General features: G+C 36.4%; 2 long non-coding RNA genes across 2 annotated transcripts; both read right to left on the reverse strand.

Moving 5' to 3' along the window:
* Positions 1-1,952: 1,952 nt before the first annotated feature.
* On the reverse strand, positions 1,953-5,797 carry LOC146758364 (uncharacterized). Its single transcript, XR_014934650.1, has 2 exons — positions 5,701-5,797; positions 1,953-3,896 (listed from the first exon to the last, which is right to left on the reverse strand). It is a non-coding gene; the product is annotated as an uncharacterized LOC146758364 (long non-coding RNA).
* A 3,433-nt stretch (positions 5,798-9,230) lies between these two features.
* Positions 9,231-17,594, reverse strand: LOC107320027 (uncharacterized). The gene is made up of 2 exons (XR_001558113.3): positions 17,377-17,594; positions 9,231-11,145 (listed from the first exon to the last, which is right to left on the reverse strand). It is a non-coding gene; the product is annotated as an uncharacterized LOC107320027 (long non-coding RNA).
* Positions 17,595-23,614: the final 6,020 nt, after the last annotated feature.

The following is a 23,614-nucleotide window of genomic DNA, read 5'->3' on the forward strand; positions in this document are numbered from 1 at the left end:
GGAGTCTTGACTCAATGACCACCAGAGTGCCTTCCAACATCAGCAGGTCTGGGATTCTCTGAAGTAGGATCGTTAGATTAGTACTTAGGTTCAGCAGGACAGCAGTGCAACAGTTTGTTTTGTTTTGTTTCTCAGTATGTAGGGAGTTTGTGACAACTTCAGGGCACACTGAAATAATTTCAACCACTCGCAGTAGGCAGTATATAGGGAAATGACGTTCATAATTAATATCAACATGCATAGTCCTGATGCTGAGAAAGCGGCATCTGTAACTAGACCATTAGACAGGAGCTGCAGCGGATTTCTCTTCCACAGTTCTTTTATTTATCCCTGCATGAAAGTGATGAAATATCATCTGTGTTTGCACATGTGAAAAGATCTTGCACAGAGGACTGCAAGCATGTTGTGTTTTTACAGCAAAAATAATGTTAGTTTGCAATGCCTAGTAGTATTTTTACCAGAGGTGCGAGAGTTTAAGAAAACAGCTTTATACGTCTCTTTTTCCCCCCTTTCTTTTCTGTATTTATTTAACTTTAATTTTATTTAAGTCCATTCAGAAATATAGTCAGAAGTAGAGGAGGAGAGGGATTGGAAAACAGACAAATAGATGTATGAAAACTGAGAGTGATTTAAATCAGAAAACCAAGCTTCACCTACACCTGGAATAATTGTGAAAAGACTTTTCTTTCCAAAGCTTTTCTTTTTTCAGGTACCTGTAATGGGCCATGGGAAGGTGATGGAGAAACAGAGTAGCTAGACTTGACTGAAAAGATGTTTAATTTAGATACCAGATACCCTTCTGGCAACTTCATATTAAGGTTTTTGATATATTGTGGGGTATTTCTTGTTCTCTGGGTCAAATCTGGATGCATTCTTATGGTAGAATGTATTGTGTGTCAGCTGACATTATGCTCTATCTATGTCTCCTGAAAGTAAAAGTAGGCAAGCAAATGTTCTGAGGCAAAATTTGGATACATTAGTATTGAGAAAATAGATACAGAAACATGCTTTCATGGGTTAGAGACGAAGACTTAAAATAAGAAATCTGAAAGGTCTGAAAATATAGTCACTGTCATTAAATTGGCTCTAGTAAATTTATTTTCTATAAGAAGATATCAAAAAATTTCATTTTATTTCATGCCCCTGGCTCTAATATCACACTGTTTCAGTATTTATATATGCCCTATAAAGCTGGTATATTTGATATGTCATTCATTAGTCTATGCTGGCTTATTCTTTGAGGTGTGGTAATTAAAAGCAGTTCTTCAGAGTATTCAGTTATTCTCTTTTGGGCTTGTTAATATGTTAGTTGTATATTCTGATTTCAATAGTTTAATGGTTTCCATTAAATAATGAATAAAACCCCTTTCAGGAAGCCAGTTAAGAAATGCATGACTTATTCACTGTGAGGTATCTTCAATTCTTGGCATTTTGAGGCTGAGGAAGAATTGAAAAATAGTTTTATCCCCAACCACACAGTGACAAAGTGATTGGATTGTTTTATATGGTTGCAAAATTGCTAGTATGGGAAAGTGACTTTGTCTTTGTTACATATTTGTTTCATAAATTAGAAAAAAAAATATCTAAGGTAAACGTTCAACTCATCTGTTTTATAACAGAAACCATGACTATAGTGGATAGAGTACAAAGATGAGCTCATTCAAGAATTCTTCTGAAACAGCAATTTATCACCTAGGTAATTTTAAAGGTTCCTCATGTCATTGTAAGGGTGGCAGATGCAGACTTTAAAAAAATGTTCTCTGTAGCACCTGAATAGGATGATGCTTAAAATAAAGATTTAACTGAAGATAGACTATGCATCTTGTAACTATTGGCTAAAAATCTTCAGCATCTGTACTGAAATGGATAACAGAAAATTATCTCTTCTTCCATTCAACAAGGATGACTTCCAGTATCATTAGCAATTGTTCCCAAGAAAATTCTGTTTTGGATTATATTGTATATACAATGGGAATTTATTTGAGGTTTCCCAAGTTTACTAGTTCCATTCCCATGAGCTAACAGACAGTAGATCAAGTGCTTAACAGTCAAGAATTCCCATGGCAAATATCCACCAACGTCCCTTTCATCTGATGCAATGGCATAATGCCCATTCTTCTGCTTCATCATTCTCTTTCACTGTATTCAGAGTTCCAGGAAAGGGCCATATCATGTATTAGACTTCGCGGGAGACGTGAAGCCTAATCTTTAAAACCTTATGGTTCTATTTCTTTTTTTGCTGACCACTGGAAACAATTACAGCACAGACAACACATGAGAATGTCTGACAGCTTCTTCAGTTTCTTTGCACTCAATTACTTGATGAGACTTTAGGTTTATACTTATTGGCATCACAGTACCAGAGACTTCATTTGCATCTACATCCTGCAAATGGACAAGAACTGGGTAACTGATGGTCAAGGTGGGTCTAATGAGGTATATATCAAATAAATAAAATAAACTTTTACATAGGCATTTTTGTTATTTCTGCCATTATGCTAGGAGAACACAAACAGTTACTGGTACCCATTAATCTGAAATTTTTGTTCTTGCCCTTGCTGGAGGCTTACAGCCAACATATTGATTATAGTTGTTGCAACTTTACAATCATCACCAGTAAAGTTTACTTGCTACTAGGAACAATTTACAGTCTACTTCTGCCAAATGGTTTTCAAAACAAGATTTATACATCCATACCAAGTCAGAAAATACACAGAAATGGTGACTTAGTAGGCAATTCTTCCAACAGGCACCAAAGTCATTGTAAAGAAGCAGAGTTCTATAGAAGATCACGTGATAACTAAATGGATAAATTCTGAGTAGAAATGAAGTCTCCAAATGTATTAACAGAAACAGCTGCAAATTTACTTGTAGTGTACTTTCCAAAAGTTGGTCTCTATTTTTAATGAACAACTGAAAATTTGCTGAGACTTTTGCAAACATGTTTGTTCCAAAGTATGATGAAATTCAAAGAAAACTCAGATGTTCTACAGACATTACTGATGGCTCTGCATTAGGCTTTAACCCCATGTATGTTTCATACTATAGCTCTGTCCTTATCTAATTGATGTATAAAAAGACAAAAGCAAAGAGATGTTAAAAAACCTGAATTTCTTAATTTATAAAAAATATTGGATTTCACTGGACCTTTTTGTTCAAAGGCTGTTTGGTTTTCATGTTCTCTGAATCAAAGAGAATTTCTTCAGATGCATTTTAAAAAAATTAGTTTAATCAGAATGTTTTCTGTACCTTTGATCTGGGGTGCCTGTGTCTGCTTTCTTCAAATACCTCATATATACAAACCTTTTGATGCTTTGAGAATTTTGCTTGAAATAACAAACATACACAACTAAATTGATGTAAAATACTGCTGCTCTCTTTGAGCATGGACAGTGTATGAGACAAAGAAAAGGACTGTTATGTTGTAAGTAGTGTTTCCAAAAGCATGCAGAAGACTAGTATCTTCTTGTAGCTTGCCAAGGACTGTTCTTGTGCCATTTCTTAAAAAAGAAGAAGAAGCAGATTCTTGCAATAGTAATCAGCAATATTCACTCAGTCTCATAGCACACATTTCTATGTAAATTTCTAATTAGTCCCATTGTACTCAGCAGAATGGCTTAATGTATATTGCTGCACAAAAGTGAAGAAAATAGAGTAAGAATGAGCAAACTCTAGGAGTAATTTAGTGTTTCTTTTGCATATGTGAATGATGATCCATTCTTGGCTCAAGAATAATATAAATACACATTCCTCAGAGGAGAGGAGAGATGAAGGATTGACGTGAATTTTTCAAGGAATTTTTTTTTTTAGAGAACATCTTGTTGAAAATCACTGAAATAAATACAGGGAATAGGTGTGGTTCTGTTTCTATCATTCAAATGTCTGAATAGTTACTGCTGTTGGTGGGGAAAAAAAAGATGACAGTTATTCAGGCATTGAATTAATACACTGTTTATAATAACTTACACAGTACAATTCTTTAAACAGAAATTATCACAGTAGAGGTTTCCATCATGCTATGTCTATTCTAGCAAAAATAAAAGCATACTAAGCATCACATATGTAGTAATAATTATTCTGCAAAAATTAATCTTTTTGCAAATTAAGAAGGGCTCAGGTCTCTTGTTTACTGGCACTCAGCAAATCATGGATTTTTCATGTTTAAGTACATAGTGCCAGGGAAAATGCTCACATATTAGTGTGTTTGGGTTGCACACTCATAATCCATTAGGATCTCTGTCAACAGTCCAAGCCCAGATAGACTTGCTTTCTTGTACATTCACCTCTATTTGTTGGCCTGCCAACAGGGTGCTTACTGGCAGGTGTTATAGGCGTTATAATTTAAAAGATTAAAGCAAAGAAAATTAGGCTACATAAGAGTAGCAGATCCTGCCTCAAGTGTAATAGCACTTTGACTGGCAGAAAGTCCTATTCATTTAGTTGGGCTGGAATAAAGTACCAGTCAAACTGGTAATGACAAAATTACATCCACAGATTATAGCTATTAATTTTCTGCTCATTTCAAAGTGGAGGCGCAGCAGTAGCAGACCTGCTCCACGCGAGTTTTGAACCAGCTTCTATTTATTTGCTGCTTTTTCTGTTAAGCTCACTGGGCTCCAAAGCCCAGTAGACACCCAGGATATGACTCTTCATTGAGAAATACTCTCAGTGGATATGGCTTTTCATTGAGGATACTCTCAGGCCTACTGCTTAAGACTTCAGGGCCAATGGTCCTCTTGCAACTTGCCTGTTTTGACACAGGCTTCTCCATAGCTCCAGGCTGGCAGAATTATTTTATCATCTAGATTGCACAAAAGATGCAATGAGCAAGGCAAAGTGGAAAGTCACCTAAATGCATTTTCTTCCTTTGATTTCTTTGCTTCTCTTGGCAATTCATTGGTTTTAGGGAGTCTGTTAAAGAAACTAAGATGCTCCTTTTCTACTAAATTCTCTAAAAAGCTTCTGTAGAGTCTTGCAGCAACTCTTCCTGTGAGGCTTTGGCTCCTGCTTCGCATTTTGTTTCTGTCACACTGTGCTCTCTGTTTCTCTTTTTTTATTATTTTTATTTTTTTTTCTTTCTTACTCTTTTCTTTTTCTTCTCCTTTTTTTTTTTTTATTTTTTTTTATTTTTTTTTTTTAACCCGGTGAGAGATTCTTTCATTTCAAATTGCCTCAGCCTCTCAGTGAAACGATCAAAGCTTCCCACTTTGCTCCTTTGCCTCCCCTTGCTCTTTCCACTTCTTTGCTCATTTGGAGTCCAGAGATGAAAAAAAAAAAAGAAAAGGTTTTGTCCTAAGTGGAGCAATCATCTCTTTGCATAAAGAAATTCCCTTCAAAGGGATGATTAACAAAGCTGAATGGCTCTCTCAATTATTAATCCTATGCAAAACATCTGATTTTTTTCTGTCACCACCTTTAAGTTTTGATTCAAAGTAAAAACAAATACAAACGAGGCACCAGTGAAGTCCCAGCTTCTGAGCAGAGTATTTGATCTGACATAAATGTAGTATGAAACAGAATACTTGCATTCAACAGGGAAAGACTCACTGAATCATTAGGATCAGGCATGGACTGTTTTTAATCTCTGTGAATATTTTTACCTGTATCTTTTCTGTATATAATTTGTTGCTTCTTTTGCCCCTGGAATATGGCAGTGGGAGCAAATAATTTACTGAAGAGGAGTCTTAGCAGAAAGCATACCTGCATTTACATGGGATTTCCAGTAAGAGTCCAGACATTCCTTGGCTAATAAACTTCTTTTCCACAAGCAGTAACGTGCAGGCATGCATTCCTAAACAAGCAAACATCAGTATAAAATGGGCTAGACACATTCTATGAATGAAAGATGAATTTCGTATATTGTGAACTTTCAAATTGCTTTCTTTCATTGTTTTGCAACAGGGGAAATTCTACCGGTGGCTCTCTTCTCACCTTCTTATATCTGAGAAGAAATGTTCTGCACAAAGTTGATCTGATACATACCCAGCCTTTTTGGTGGTGGTTTCTTTATGATGCCTAAACTTTATTTTGCATCTGTGCCTTCTTCTTCACTTTTTAATAAGAGGTGAATATTTTTTAATGCTTATTTTTGGGTATTATCTGATTAAAGACCAAACCCAAGCCTTGCATTTACTGGGCCAAATATTATATCATGAGAAACCAGAGATATGAAGAAGAATCTGCACTGCAACAAGGTTGTTGATGAAAGGCAAACAGGGGTCCCACAGCTCTACCCTTCTCCTATTGTTGGCTTAGCAGTTCCATTCTGGACATGCAGGTTGCTGTGACAAGACTCAGTAATACTTTGCTCTGTCATTCTCTCCTTAAGTAAACCCAGGTTTATGAAACCTCAGCTGTTTCATCACCACACTGAAACAAAGCTGGGACATCTTGGGTGAGGCTAAACTGGCCAGCATGGACCTACATTCCAATTGCTCCCTTTTAACCCTATAAAATGCTGTGCCAGACAAAGCATGGCTGCTGTGTGCTCTCCTTTATGTCTAACACATTTCTCCAGTGCATAGTACTTGCCTTCACTCTACCATCTCGATCTCAGCAAAACCTGTGCAAAGGCAGATGTGAGGTCAGCAGGAAGCCAGCTTATACCACAGCAAGGAGGAGCTCCCAGCACCAAACTGTGTTTGTTTCTGTAGCCCTCACCCCAAGGCAAGTCTCCAACAGGCAGCACAGCAGCAGACCTTCCATGCAGCGGCATCTTCCGCTTGTAACTTCATATTCTGTTTGAGAAAATATAACATCCTGGGGTGATAGTGCACATGAAAGTCAACAGGAAAGAAACTGACGGATAAACTTATCACAGAGAGTAGCAAACAATCACAAATATAGGCCTGCTTTCAGCCCCCATGTTTGGCATTCTTTGATCACCAGTGGGAGATCTGACAAACGTTAACAGAAAACAAGCGGTAGCTTTTAAAAGCTTGTGAGAGATCTCAGTTCTCTGGATCCTAAACTAAACTTTGTCTATCTAAAACAAAGCAAACATTATCTTCAGTAACTTGGGCTTGTAACTTACTTCCCATACACAACATAGATTAGGAAAGCATGTCTTTAGATTTGTTGACATTTAATAAAAACTAAACACTCCAGGGGAAAATAAATAGTGTTTTTATTATTATTACTATTATTGCTGTCACTGAATTTCCTTTCAGTTGGAATCCTAGCTGGATACTTAGAGCATTATCAAATTATAATCAAACACAGCCAAGAAAATTGAAATCAAAGCAGGTCTGTATCTGTACATGACATCAATCATTCTGTTGTGTTATCATACACATTAGGAAAAGAAAATGCACTCCTCTTAAATTTACTTGGAGGGCTGCTCCAGAAGTAAAGCCTCCCATTTTATAATGTTGGCCTATGGCATCAGAGACTGATGTAAGTGGGATGGCAGCGAAAGCAGAACTTCTCACCAATATTGTTACACATTTTTCATATTCAGTGTTAATTTTGGAAACATTAATTCTAAAATACCTTTCAATTTATGATTTGTAAGATTGATTCAACAGATAATTTTAAAAGTAACCATACTGAAATGAAAATGTATTTTACAAGTTACTAAAACTACAGAGTTCTTTGTGTTATTGCTTGCTTTACCAAAACTTGAGAGCTTATTTCAATTTCTGTTTTATTTTAATCATTAGTTTACTGTTGTTGTTGTTGTTGTTTGTATTATCTTGTGATCTGCTGAAAACAACTATCTTTACTTACTGCTGCTAAAATAGGCTCACTGTTACATAAAAGTGCAACGCTGGTAGTAAACTCAGTATGAAAGGTTTGCTCTAGTAATAAGAAAACCTTTTTCCCAGGACCAGTTTTTCCTTCTGTCTCAAAGTGATGGTAAGATCAAACACCATCTTAAACACAGTAGTTCTATGCTTCAGCAACAAAATGCTACTTTATAATGCAGAACCAAAAAGAAAAAACACGTTGTTTAACAGCCTCTCTCTGAAAATGACTTGGCTCTTTCTCTCATCTCTGTGTATAATGAATTCCAAATCTGTGCCCTAATACTTTGTTACTCTGCGCAGGCAGCCTCCCCCACGCATCTTCCCACCATCAGTCTTTCAAGTCCTAGGCTAATAGCAGATCCACAGTGCCAATACATAAAAATTGTTTAAATAGATAATCATTCTTTTTAAGAACAAGGATATTCTGTGCTAATAATAAACATATATTAGGCTTTGGATAATTGCATTATGTAACTTAAAGTTTTGGCTTTCAGTTAAATAAACACTTTATGTGTTCACAGGTGTATTGTCCTCAAGGGCATTCTGCTTTTCAGGGTGGCAGCTGCTGCCAAGGTGTTGCTGATACAGCTCTGCATATAAATTTATTGGAAACAGGTGCTGACTTATGATGAAGATAGACAGGAAACTAAAGGAGACAACATGTTTAACCACTATTTTAAAAGTTCAGGTTCAGAAAGACAGTGTGACTGAGATGCTTGGTGGATGTTGCCAGCATCTTAGTGAGAGTTTACAATCACCATAAGGAACAGATTGTCTACAAGCTGCAGGAATTGCATTCTAAAGATTATTGCATGCTATTGTGTCAGAGTTCATTGATTACACAAATCCTGTCATTCATAACTAAAAGAAACTACAAAATATGTTCCCGGACTTATGTTACAGTGAAAGTTGAAATGACATTATAAATAGAAGAACTCTCAGGCTGGTGGATGCTATGTGGTACACAGAACTGTTGTGTGCACATAAATGGTGAGAGATTTGTACATTTGCAGGATAATAAAACTTTCCTCTTTAAGTGAGAGCTAGAATAAACAACTGGCAGGCAAAAATATACCAAGGCAAAAGTGGAAAACTCACCGAAATTTGCAGATACAGGAAGGGTGATCCAGAGAGGTCCTTTGCCTCAAGTAACTTACCTTGGAACCTACATAGTGCACATAGTGGATAGGTAGGCTGCTGCATTGGGGGAATCTGTTACTACACGACATCAGCATAGCCCAGCACTGGAGCAACAGAGCACCGTATGAGTGCAGCACAAATGAGAATAGGTGGAAAGCCTTCTTTTGACCTTAGTGGGCTTTGGATGAGATCCCAGGAGAAAGAAAATGAATTTCTTTACTTTCTGTGGCCAAGTTAAACCATTAAAGTTACTTAAACATTGCTTTTTTCCTTTTCCCATCTTACTTCCCATTGCTTTTATTGTAGTTTTAAACAACATTTTTTTAAATAAGAAACGTTCAATAGGAGTTCGTGAGGATGTTTATTCATGGACAGCAGTTTGCATATTTTAGCAAGTAATCTCCAGTTTAATCTCTAGCCTCTATAAGATACATATGTAGTAAATATGCATACTAAATATTTTTAAAAGAAGTTGTTAAAGTTTGTGTACAGTCCTTAAACCTTAAATATCTCAATGATTTACATTTTAAAAAATACCCAAAGGCATTAGACCACATTATGGACTAATAGGCTGCCAAATTTCTTTTTTCTGGTGAAATGTTTAAGTTACAATATGTGAGGTAAAAAACAACTGAAACAACAAAATTTGGTCATGAAAATATTGACTCCAGGCTGAGTAGTTGTATGCCAAAAATGTTGACAAAACTTTATACCAACCCTAGCAGGCATGTCATGTTTAATATTTGCAGTATATGGAAAAACTTTGGCAATTTAATGCTTGTATTAATTTGAAAGTCTTATACGAAGTGGGTATAAGCTTTTACATTACCATTCCTAATTTATACCAGCCTTCTTTTTCTTTTTCAAAGGATGAATGATCTTTAGTCATGGGAGAATGACAGGGAGAGCAATCCCTCAAAGTTATGGAGCCAAACCCCACCCAAACTTACATACCTGACTTGGAGGGATCTCTCCATCCATTTGATGGATAATTCCTTTTTCATGCCATTCACACTTACAGATTATTTTTTCGCAAGACTTTTTTCCTCAAGAAAGTATATAGTTGGAATAAAAATAAATTATTTTATAGAAACACATGTAGAAAATCTTTATTTACATTGAAATCCCTTCAAATAAATATTCTGTTAACAGTCTCACGTAAAGAATTGTAATGTTTCATACTATGCCAAGTGATGGAGTACTACACCACAAAGCAAGTGCAGAAAATTTGTGATTGATTATTATACTCCTTAAACTAACATATGTGTACTTGTAAACGATAATTATCTGTGACCAGAATGTCACTGCATCAGTACTCCCTAAGAAAGTAAATGAGTGGCAGAAATTGACCATGTCTCTAACACTTTACATTTCAAAGTTCCAACCTCTACCAAGAAATTATTCTGAGAAATATGGTAGTTCAAGGACATACCTTGTTCTATACCAGTTATTAGACTGTGGTGATCAAGCCGCCAGCGTAGCATGAAACAAGGGATGAATGTGCCCTCCCTTCTGCTTATGCCTTCTATAGTCAGTAAGAAAGAGCAGTGATGGAGCTGTATGTCATGTCCCCATCTGATCATGTTATGCCCTGATGATTAAATTATGACTAAAAAGACCATCACTAGATTACTAAAGAAACAAAACCAAACAAAGCCCACAGGATCAACACCTGGGTAGCTTATAAAATGAGATGCATCAGGATAGCCCTTTGCACAATGTTGACTTCAATAATTTCAAAACATCTATTCACAGTGACACACTTGTGTAGACTTCATATATAGCCAGCAACAGGAAATAATATTTTTAAAAGGATAACTCAGTTATTAAATGTTCATTACAGTCAATGGCTATTCTAGGGCACAGGCTGGGAATCTGACGGAACAAGTCATGTAATTATCCATTCAGTTACCGGTGTAGCAAAGGAGAAGGTGAAAATTTACATATCATCCTCTTTGTGTTCAGAACAAATTGGTTCATCATCTTATTTTTTTTTTCCTCGCTTTCTTGATACATTTTAGGCCATATTTTTTACCAAAAAAAAAATGAGCAGCAGAGAGCAGGAGTTTACAAATCCATGATCCACCCACAAATTTTAAGCAGAGTTACCTCTTAGACTTGCTCTTTCTGTTGAGATGGATGTCTGGATGATTTACTCTACCATTTATTCGTTCATGTTTTGAATCCAAGGATGGGATGGTGGTACAAAGTGATGAGAAGATAGTAGGCAGCAGTGACTATTGGAGCTTCAGCATTCCTGGAAGATAAGAACATCACCACTTCAGAAAGCACTTGTGATTGTTTCACATCAAGGATGTGCTCTGCAAAATTCAGAGCTATATTTATTACCTCATGCTCTTGTCAACTAAATATGATCCCAAACTCCTGATTCTTCTGACTAAACAAAGTTACCCACTCCTTGTCTTTATTAATAGCTGAGATATAAAAGTAATGCCTCCTATTCTATGAAGTTGGCTCACAATATCAGAGGCGGATATTGGTGGGATGGCAGTAGAGGCAGAACTTTCCCACCAATATTCCATTATATTTTGTTGCCGTGTGACAGATGGCAACAGAGAGGCAATCTGACAGAACAGTGTCTCCATGGAATTGTGTATGGAGCAAAGGGGTGGAATTGAAAACCATCAAGTCGTTATTGTTCCCTTTCTGTTTGCTGTAATCCTCATGGAAATAAATAGGAGGCATTACTTTCAGAGCAACCTGTGTCACTTCTCTTCAGTGTTCGGAACAGATATCTACTGTTGGGAAATCTACTTTTTGGGAAGATTCAACAGATATTACAAAAACTACTCAAAATACCATTCTGAATTCTGTTCTGATCCAAGCATACTGGATCTTTTCTGGTTGATTTTGAGACCTGAATCAACCTGAAATTATACCAGCAGGGACAGAACTGCCCAGGGACTGTTCTGCTGACAGATCTATTTGGAAAAACTGCAGATTCTGGCTGTACCTTATCACTCTCCAAAGGTTAAAAAGAGCAGATGTCCCGAAGTGACTAAGCAATCTGATGACTCCTCCGTACCACAGGATCACCAGATGCCCTCTGCAGGCAGCTTGATTGCTTCTCAGTGCTGGGCCACAGGAAAGAGCCGAGGATCTGTCATGGCTTTAGAAACTGTTTTCCTTGTAAGCATATTCCATTACTTTGCTTTCGTCCAGAAACAGAAGCCGCTTTGAAAATAAAGCCTTTAATATATATGAGCAGAGACGAATGTTCAGTTTCCCTTTATCTCAGCAAATACTAGGGTTGGTCCTTCTACAAAGCCATCAAAGTTTATCCCAAAACTGGAAGGATCCAGTTTTTTTCTTTTCTGACTCAAAGGTCTTTAATTCCATCTAAAAGTGGAAAGACTTCGGAGGAAGGAAGGAAGAGAACAATACCTCAAAGCAACACTGTAGAAGAAGCAAGGGTGGAGAACAGCCCTCAAAGGGATTATAAAACAAAGCAAAAAGGAGCCAAGGCAGTGCTCATAAGATGTTATCCTTGTAGGACTGTGAGAAATGGAAGAGAAACTCGGTTCTTTTTCAACAGATGTTACTCCAAAAGCATCCAAAGAGCCTCATGGTATCATCAGCACACTGCTGATGGGGCAGCCTGGGCCTTCACATACCAGCGCACACCATGAGGAAATCAGCTCAGCAGTTCTCTTTCCAAACACTGTGCTGTCATGTCTATCTTCCCCACATGTCAAAAATTATGTTTAAAGTACTGAAAGCTAACAACTCTGGAAAATAATGAAATCCATGAAACGGTGACTGATAAGACAAAAATGCAGCATTTAGCTCTAACTGCCCACAATTAAGTTTTCAAAGGCCTGACTGCTGACTGAAAATATTACCTAGTCATCTTCTCCCAGTTTTTTGTTGTTTGTGTAGGATGAAGAGAGTACAAACAAAGAAAATGATTTTAAAGCCTGATCTAAGCAAGAAAATGGGTAAAAAATGTGCATAATTATATGTAGATAAACACAAGTACTTTTTACTGCATAGAAATCTTACGATTTTTCCATATATTTCCATATATGAGATTCATATACACATCTTACAACAAAGTTCAAAGACATGTTGACCACCATCTCATGCTGATTTGCTGAAGGAAGAAGAAGCAGGAGGATTACAATCCCTTAGGTGCCCTACCAGAGATTTTTTAAAAATAGCATGCACATACAACTCACACACAAATATAACTGGAGAGGAAATCTGCTTATGGTAGAGAAGAAAAGAGGCAGCACCTCAGTCAAATGTGCTCTGCCAGTACAGTATGGAATTGTGAAAAAATACTGGCTTGAATCAATGTCCATTCCCTGTGAAACACTGAAAAAATGCTGACTTCTCTGGTGCACAAAGCCCAAAGTAAAAAAAATACAAATAACAAAAAATTAGGTATTTGTTGCAAGTAGTAAATTCTGCCATATACATGGTACAGCAGATGAGTCAAAAGAGGAACATGCCTAGGCCTAGAAACTTCAGCAAATCAGAGTGAAAAAAAATTTCAATAAATTTGTTTAAACTATTGAAATTACAGACTCATTTTGATTTCTTTCAAAGGTATTCCTGTATATATTTCAGAAACACAAAATAATCGCAGGGAAAATATAACCGGTAATCATTTTTAAAAAATTATTACTATTATTTTTAAGATATCAGATGTTATTACACTAAGAACAAGATAACTTTATTCCCGCATAAGATAGGAAGGCAGTCAAAGTAATATGTATTTATATGTTTTTCCTCTGTAAAAGGAGTTTGAATGGGTATGTGAATGAAGGAAAATCTTGCAATGATGTTCTTTTTTCTTTTACTTGATCTGCCCAAGAAGAAAAATAGAAATAAAAGAAGTCTTAAAGTAGTTGTCACTTTGAAATTTCCCAGTGTTTCAATTAAAAGCTTCAGAGTCTGGTAAAATTTGTCAAGCTTCCCTTTGAAAATAAAGGCTGGCTTAACCTTCAAGGCAGTTTCATTAGGTTGTTAATGTAGCCCTAACCTAAAGTTGTGCTAAACAGAAAAGTAAGACTGAGCGTGTTTCAGATCCTTTTGAAGTCAATGGAAGTATTCTCATGGTCTTCAGTGGGCTTTGACTTCAAACTCATAATTCTAAGTTTAGGCCCATTTATAATTGTTCCTTTTGCTTAATTAACCACTCTATAATTAGATTTATTTTTTTTTCCCCTTTGGAAACAGAATACACAGGGAGAAGTATTCTGTCTCTTATATTTAAGCTCGTTCTTAAGTCCAGGAAAAACACCTTTTCACTACTTTTGGCTAAGACTATTTTCATTAGAAGAATGAGGAGAAAGATCAGAGGAAAACAAAAACCAAAAAAGAGGAGAAAGGAGCTGAAGAGGGGACTAGCTGGCTGGTAAAAAAAGAGAGGATCCAGACTAAGACAAAACAGGTAAGATTAAAGAGAAAAAAAGTGTCATAACATTTTGGTGGGAATGGCTGCTACTCCTGGAGCTTTACCTTTCTAACAAAGAAGGTTTTCTTTTAAGACACTTGGAAAGGATTGATGTCTCAAGAAAAAAAATGTCCTTAACAAGGCAATCTTGTTTTGTTTTTGTTAGATGCAACTTTAAAGGTGAGATCTGCATAGCACAACATGAGAACAATCGGACCCATCCAGGCAGCTACTGTGATTCGCCAACAAAAGCTGCATATCAAGACTTCAGTTCTTGGTTAAAGTTGCATTATTACACCCTATGCTCTCTATGGGGAAACAATTAAAACAGGTTTGGCATACTAGAGGTAAGAAAGCCCAAGTGACTGGAAAAGAGATTCCATAGATAAACTCACAATGTCTACAGAAGGAATGCCTTTGGCATGCTAGATAATATTTGAGATTAATTAGCAGTTTGTTTAATAAAGCTGTAGCCAGACATCTTTAATCCAAACACCTTTGTAGAGTACATTTATATGCAGAGCTGTAGATAATTACCAAAAGTGTTATTTCATAATAAGAAAACCAAATTCGTTTATGAAATAATACATGAGTTAGTGCATGAAAATGAAGAATAATATACACTTCCATATAACATAAAAATAACTGTACATGCCAGACACTTTTGACAAGATCTCCTGGATGCTTAAAAAGCACAATAAACACCTGTTTTATATCTGAATGCCAAACCTTAAAGCGCTCATTTGTTAATACTTTACCTCATTACTTAAACTAAATTACCACGTATTTATAAAATTTCATTCTCTTGTGAAGCAACAGTAAACAGGAGAGATACAGAACCCAATAAATTGAAAATGTAAGGCTCCATTGTCAAAATGTCACTGGTAAAACTCAAACTGCTCTGCAGCCATGAATTGGTACAATGATATAAAGTGTACTCACCATCTGAGGGAAAAGTGAATGAGTTTAGAAGAAAAAGCAGAATTTCCAAATAAGTCGTGTTTAAGCAAAGGAAAAAAAGTACAACAGAAAAGAAAGCAAAGAACTTGAGTAGAGGGTGTCAGTCTCTTTACTGAGATGTAACAGAATAAATACTCTGACAGAAAATACCAGAACATAACATTGCTGCACAACATAGAAGACCTTCCCTTGTTTGTATGTACATATTTGTCACTAAGAAGAATAAGAAAGTGTTTAAAGAGTATACTAACTCACCTACAATTCCTTAAAATGGTATGGACATGTTACTGTATTGCTTAAATCAACTTTGTTATTAGTATAGTAGATAAGAAATAATCACATGTAACATATAGACACATGCAGGCACACACACTATTATTTAGTCTTTGATGAAAGAGATTATAGATTCCTACGACACAATGTTAATAAACTCTTGAATCACATATCCCAGAAAAGTCACTGTTAAAGCCCTTTTATTAGAGATTAGTATTTTTAAATAAGAGAGCTCATGCACTATAAACTGAAAGGTTGCTAGAGAACAGTAGAAATACACAATGCTGCCAAAAGCCAAAGAGAGGAAGCAGAATGATCACAGTAATTACAGGTCAGTTAATCTGGCAGCAGTCCCAAGCAAAGTAATGGAAAAGCTGATAAGGGATTCAATTAGTAGAAAATTAAAGGATGACAGTATAATTGGTGCCAGACAAAAGGACTTCATGAAAATGTAAGTCTTGTCAAACAATTTGATGAATGTAACAGCACAGATGTATGACTTATATAAGGCATTTGACTCCATACCTAACTACAACTTTAATAAAGTTCTAGCATTAAATAAAACAGTCTATGAGAACAGAGGAAAATAAAGGTAATACCTGCATGCACCATTTTCCTGTCTGATACTGTCCTTGCTGACTGGGTGGAGTCAGGCTAAATATTGTCTGGTGAAGCAAGGGGGAAAGAAGACCAGCTATAAGCTACTACCAGGAAAGAAGACCAGCTATAAGCTATTACAGGGAACATGGCAAGAAACCAACAAGAAACAGGGATAAAATCTTACAGGTAGTGACAGAGCCTCTAACTTCAATAGAGATAGATTTTCTTATCAGATTTGTAAAGAAAGCAAGATCTAGGAAACTTCTACAGCTAGCTTTCAAGGAAAACATGTACTTAAAATCTGGATGAAGATCAGAGTGTCCTAAAATCTGACATTTGGTCCAGAGTAATGGACAGGTTCAGATCATTTACATAGTGTTTTGAGGATTTGAGGCAAAACATATAGACTGATTCTTTAAACTTACAACAGAAGATTTGAATCATAGTGCATTCCAAGTCCTACTGAGCAACTAAGTCTAGTCCCAACAGATTTTGTGTATGTAGATCACAACACAGATGCTTTCATGTCTCAAGTCTCTTGAGAACACTGTATGTTTTGTCTGCTTTGTTTCTTAATGATTTGCAAACTTTCAAAACTTGGCTGTGTTGCTACTTTGCTTGTGGGTTCAAGAAAAGACAAGAATCTATGAACCTTTGATCCACATGCTAGAAATGTATGAGGGGAAAAAAGTAAAAGAAAACACAGCACTGTCAACAGGAAGATATAATGGTTGGTTTGTGTGAATGGAGATGGTTAGTTTCAAGAAACATAATATGGGAATTGTTTGTTGCTTTTTTTTTTTTTCTTCAGGAAAATATATTTCTTTGAAGAAACAATTTTTATGCAAAGTATTTTAGAGAAAAAATTTATATCAGATTAAATCACAAAGATATATTTTCTCGTCTCACCACAAAACAAGGAAGGGATGCTGGACTTTCATGGTTAGCTCCAGGAAATAAAAAGGTCATTCATGTTTTCATTAGTCATAGGTTTAACGATCTAAAAGATTATTAGATCTCTTTACATCTACATATTTTTATTGTCACATTTCAGAAAGTATAGGCTATAAATTACGTATACCTCCCTATAAGAACCAAAGCCTGACAAAAAAAAAAGAAACAGATTTGCATTCAGAGACATCTCTATTTTAATAGAGAAGGATTTTACCCAAAAGTATATGCTGCTGTGTGAAAGACAGCTGCTTAACTGGCAAGAGAGAAGCAGAGGATTACCTGAAGATGGCAATTTTCCTGCAGCTCAGCTGGAGGGCTTCTAGTCAAGATAAGTTGTCTTGGCTCCCTCTATGGTCCAAGCAAAGAAAAAGGCACTTCTGGAGAGCAGCTGTTCTCATACCACACGTTTATCTTTGGAGCACTGATGCCTCTTGATCCCCAATGTGCTGTAGAGAGGACCTTGATGAGCATCTTAGACAAGAACCCTAGTATTTGACAGTCAGTACCAGGTGAGATGAACTATAATGACTGGTGCAACTGATATACATAGTTAATGCCAAAGTACACCTGTGCCCATTAATTTAGTCACATGCGTCAGGCTTCAAAAATCCAGATAAGCACTTGAGATTTGATTCAAGCTTTATAACTATCTGTTTCATATTTGAATCAAAAGTAGCTATAAAGTGTAATGTGAGATTCTCATATATATGTTACAGTGTTATGAAAATGGCCAGCTGAGAAGGCAAAAAGAGGGAGTGCTTTGTAACTTTTCCTCATCTCAGAGAGGCATGAAGCAAGCCTGCAGTTTGCATTTTGCCTACAGCCCTCTCCAAGAAAGAGGGCGGATGGTTGTTTTCAATTGTTCAGCTTTGGTGCAGGTCTGTGCAATCTATAATTTGAAAGTAATTGTAGTAATTACTGTAACTGCAAAAGTTAAAATGTGCAAGTTTAATTTTGCTCAGGTAAAGCTGTGCCAGTAATGGCACCATTCATCATTTTCTGTAAAAACAGTAACAGGTGTTAATCTACACTCACCAATGGGAGCAATGTGAGTTCACAATAAGCAAAGTGCCAAAAAAGAAAAAAAAACAGCACCAAAGTACTGTCACAGAAAAAGACCTTCTAGTAATATCTTTGTAATTGGACTCAACTGAAGAGTGAAAAATTATTTGACTTTTCAGTGATGGGGATTGCTAATGAACCCAATTTTTCTCTTCTACCTTGATTAGCTTTCTGTAGGAAGATCCATTGTAGCTCTGCACAATGAAGCTTGCAGGAATAGACACCCAGCTGCTGTAATTTTATCAGCCCTCCCACTTACTGAAAAGTAATCTTTTTTCTTTTCTTTTTTTTTCCTCCTTTTTTGACAGGCTGTTGAACTAACTGTTACTTGGTTTTCAAACATAATGGAGAACAGTGGGAAGTAGAATTTAAATAGGACTTGAACAGCAATTTTGCAGTTTTTTCTAGCCTTAACAGAAACCGTATAAGATTTTTAAATGCCTTGCACATCCTGTTCTCCCATGGTTCTGGATGTTACCTGTGAGATACCCTGGGCACTAGGGTTGTGTCTTCTGCTCATTGCTGCACAGAAATATCTTGTGGAACAATAGGGTAGCCAAAAAGTCCTGTGCTTTTTCTGTGTACTTACTCACACAATAGCATCCAGTTCAGAGAATATTTAAGCAAGTAGAAAAGTATTTCCCATTGTGTATGCCCAATCAGACTGGTACACTGCACAGTTATTTTCTGCTATGAATTCCAGAGAGTTCAAAAGGTAACATTAGCTGCACCTATATGGTTTTGCCCAAGTAAATGAGAGCATTTTCTCTGTGCAATGCCCACTCTCTTGCTACTAGCAGCTACTTCTAATTGTGCACCACTAGGAGCCATTCTCTTTCAAAATATGTCCCATGATCCTGGACTTTTCTGGCCTGGACTTATTTGGGTAAGAACAAAGCCAGCTGATGCCCTGCTTGTTGCTCCAGTCAATGGGGGTACATACAGCCCTATTCAGAGGAGTGGAGTCAGGTGGGTGCAAGCAGGACACACACAGTTGGAAATTATTCCCACCCCCCATAAGGGTGGCTAACATAAAGATGCTAACAAAGATGATAGCAAATATTCAACAGTTATTTGCAAAGGAAAACTCACCAACATCAATGCCTTGACCAGAAAGCTGGAGCAGTCTCCAAGAGATGCAGCCTTGGTGGTGGTCAGCCCTTAAATGAGATCTTAGAGGAGGTGGAGTCAAGCTCCACCCTTTCCGGGAGCACAGCTAAATTACTCTCACCTGTGCTCCTGCAGCTGACCCAACACTTGCCTCAGCAGATTAATCAGAGGTTCAAGCTGTGATTTCTCATACACCCCCCATCAGGTGCTTGTCACACACTGCTCTGAATAAGAGCACATGTTAATTAAGACAATAACGAGGACATTTTGCAAGGCAAATTGCTGCAGATGTGTTTTGGCAGAATGTGGAAGAGGATAAACAGCAAATGCTTCACATTGCCAGGCTCATATCAAAGATTGTCTCCTACAGAGTTATAATACTCTACCTGAATGCTAGTAAATATATTAAAGTAAATTCCATTGCACTAGTATGGCATTTTTAGCTTAAAAATGTATTAATCTCATTTCATAAGAAGTATTAGCATTTCAAAACTAGACCTATACTGAAATATTTTCCTTACCAATTTCCTGATCTGAGTCACTGTTTTTAATTCAAGACAGCTGTTCGATGACAGGACAGGACTCAACTGAGATCCCAGTGATGACTCCATTGCCTTGGGTGTAGTAAAAAAGACATGGCCACTGCAGGGTTGTGGTCTGGTTTTTAAACATAACATGGCATGTTAGTGAAACACTAAAATGCGAGAGATGATAATTATATTCAAGACTTCCTCTTCTCTGCTCCTTCTGCAAAGGGGGCATCAGACACACAAGATTGTAGACTTCTTTCGTCACTTGCCATGGGTGGGTGCATTTGGACACCAGCTTAAGGCAGAAAGGCCAAAGCTGAGGATGGGCTGAAAGTGCTTGCACCAGCCCCACAGCTCCATGCTTCTCCAATTTGCTTTTGGGCAACATCATGCTTCATACTGTCATACTTTACAATGGAAAGTCCATCATTCTCCTTTATGTGACAGGAGAAACTGAGTCACATAGGAAGTATACAAGTAAATATAAATTATAAATTCTTCAGATTTCCTCCTGAGCAGAAATCAGAATTTGCAATTCGTTGGTTATTCTGAAATAAAAAATAAAATACTGAAAGGGAGAAAAATAAACTGGAACTTTGTTGCCAACATTAGACAGAAAGTTAGAAAATATTCTCACTTTAACCCAATGAACTCTTCTATTTCAAATGTCCTTTGTCATTGTATATCACAGTGTTAAAAAGGTATAATCAGTAATATGGATTAAAAGTCAAATAACAGAAATTATAATAATGAAATATATCTCTTATTGAAATATGTCATGTTAAAAAGAAATAAAATGAACAGCATAGGTTTTCCTCAATTGACCATTTTATATAATCAAATTTCTGCAAAGTACTCCAACTATGAAAACAGATTTTTTAATTTTTTTTAATGGAAAGGGGTTTAGTTTAACCTTTATCTTAAAACTTGATGTGGTGATATTATGTTGTCTGCGTTTTATGCTATGGAATTACTGTCATATCCAGTGACGGCAGCACAGACCATGTCATTAAGTTGGGGGTTCACCACTTCAACCAAGTATTTTTCTTTCTGGGTTGAAGGTCTGGAGAAATTTACTTGTGGGATGAATGGAGATTTAGGCTGTTGAAGCATAAGTGTTGTTTAGAAAATACATGCTATTTACACTGCACAGAACTTCATGATACTCTAATATAAGAATGTATTACTATGTACATGTCTAATATAAACACACCGTGCTTAAGTACTGTTTGTTCTGTAAGTGTCACTCAAGAAAATAACTGTAAGACAAAAGCATTGGTAATGATTGTACACAAACACTTTAACCAAGCAGCAACTTTTAAAGAAGTGATTTGGCCTTAAAAGTCAAAAGTAAGTAAGTGGAGCCATAATTTAACTTAAACTGCTGAAACTCAAATTAAAGCACATATACATCATCAACAAATGTGCCTAAAGACACAGGCATTGATACAGAGGCAGAAGTGAGAAGCACAGCTGGTTCAAGCACAGCTGGCACCTCCCTGGGAAAGTGCCAATAATCCTTCTAACACATGTAAAGCTCCCAGTGCTGGAGAAAACCAAGAATCCAGGGCTAAAATTTGGCAGCTAGTTATCAGCACGTGATTTAGTGACATAAGATAGCTAAGCACATAATTACATATATATATATATTTAATTCTCAAAATACTGCTGGTGCACAGAAGTTCTCAATTGGGAATCAGGAAGAAATTAGGGAGACTTTCCAAGTGCAGGATTGGAAAGCTTAGACAGTCACAATTAGGATTTTAGAAAAACAGACCACAAATATGTCATGCAGACTGGACAGTGTGATGTATAGATAAACACACACACACTGCATTGATTGTACTATGTAACAAAAGGGATGAAGACCAGCACGTGTGTCTTTGACAGGATAGTTCAAACAAAAATCACATGTACAGCGAGTGGCATCCATAATTCTTGACATTAGGCAAAAGTGTGTTAAAACTCTAAGTTGCACAAGGACTTAAAATGCTTGTATGCAGTTTGGGAAACAATCAAAGGAAACTAGAAAGTGTCTATGACAAGAAAGCAAAAAGAAAGCTTTGAGATGATGGTAACATATTTTTAGAGCATAAGTAAGTTCTCTTAAAATCAATTCACCTTATGCTAGTTCATTACTCCTAGTCATATTAGTAGAAGTTCCTTCAACACACCTGGGAGCAAAATTTAACATCTATTAGCAATGAATCTATTGACATATTTCAAGTACTCGGACTACTGTGAACTGAGAGACTGAGCCAGTTTTAAGAGATCAGTTAAAATCATCTTCAGTACATTGTTTCTCCTGGTGTGAAGTAATGAGGTTATGTGGTCTCACTCAACAAAGTTGTGCCTCCGTGGAACAGCTGTTGTGCCTGATCTTCACGTGTGGTCTCCCCTTGATTTTGCTGGATTCCGGATCATCTGCGGAGAGCATATGTATCTGGATAACGGATTTGCCTCATTTGAAACTGCAGCCTTTAAGACCGACCAGCAGCCAAGCAGCACACCTGGATACTTTAGCAGGAAATTAAGCTGTTTGGAATAAAAAGAAAAAAATTCTTCATGGGTTATGGTTTTTTGTATGAAAATAACTAGATATTGTAAATATTCCTTCCCCTCTCTGGATGATTCTTACAGATCAATGAGTGGAGGCTTTCCTGAATGGTCCCGTCGGTTTTCAATTCATTTATACATATTTAATAAGTACTTTGCAAAATCTATTCATATCTTTCCTTAATCACAGATCTTACATAAACTCCATTATCAATACTGGAGACTTCCAAAGGAGAGCTAAAATGAGACAGATTCCAATTCAGAAAATCACCAAAGACAAAAATACAAATGTTCACATTCCTTATCAAGAAAAGGAAATAAACAAACAAGAAGATAGAAGAAGGGATCATTGAGTATTTTTCCCCAGTATTATATGAATAATCTACTTGTAAGCTGGGAGAGTGATGTGTTTAGTAGAAGCATATATGCATATTTCAATATAAAATCACAAGAATGCCTGAATTTCTGTTTATGTCATAATTTGCATACATTTTCTTAAGTCTTCCAACCCAAATTTATTCTTTTTTTTTTTTTTTTTTTTTTAAATAATAAGTTTCTAAGAATAGTATATTAAATAAAAGAAATTATGTGTGGGATACGAATTCTCATTATAAAAATGTTTCTATCCCTCTGGCTTTAGAGATAACTTTCCAAACATAAATTGCTTCAGTAATAAGGTTTCATGAATATATTACATATTCTTGCATAAATTTGTGGGGAGCATTTTTTGTCTGAAAGATAGAAAACATTCCACAATAAATAGAAATGTTCATACCTACTTTAAAAACAAAATAGGTATATATTTTTTACATGTAGGAAGCTTTTTTTGATACGTTTTCACTTTGTCCTTGTTTTCTACAGCTTTCAAACTCATCATTAATTTAAAATAATTAAACATAAATTCGAAATTTCCCTGTGCTATCATGATTTAGCTCCCCAGATGGGGTAGTCTGTCTCGACAAGCATTGTAACACTGACTGCCCCTTAAAGTCCTGAGACACAAATACAATTTAACTTCATTTCTCCTTGCACCAACTGTAGTTGAGGATCTGAACCTCAAAATATTAACAATAGAATCACGTTCTTATTAATGTGGCATGGAGAGGGAGTGGAAGTGCAGGAGCACTCATGTAATGAGCTGCGAAGTTTCCCCATATGGAAACTTTGCTCTTCATCAGTTTTCCAAATACAAAAGTAGAAAAAAAAACCCAAAAAAACAAAAAAAAAAAACCCAAACTGTAAGAGAATTACAAAGAACT

This window comes from Coturnix japonica, chromosome 15, assembly GCF_054131305.1.
Source record: "Coturnix japonica strain WE chromosome 15, WE-NBRP24, whole genome shotgun sequence".
Classification (NCBI taxonomy): Eukaryota; Metazoa; Chordata; class Aves; order Galliformes; family Phasianidae; genus Coturnix; species Coturnix japonica.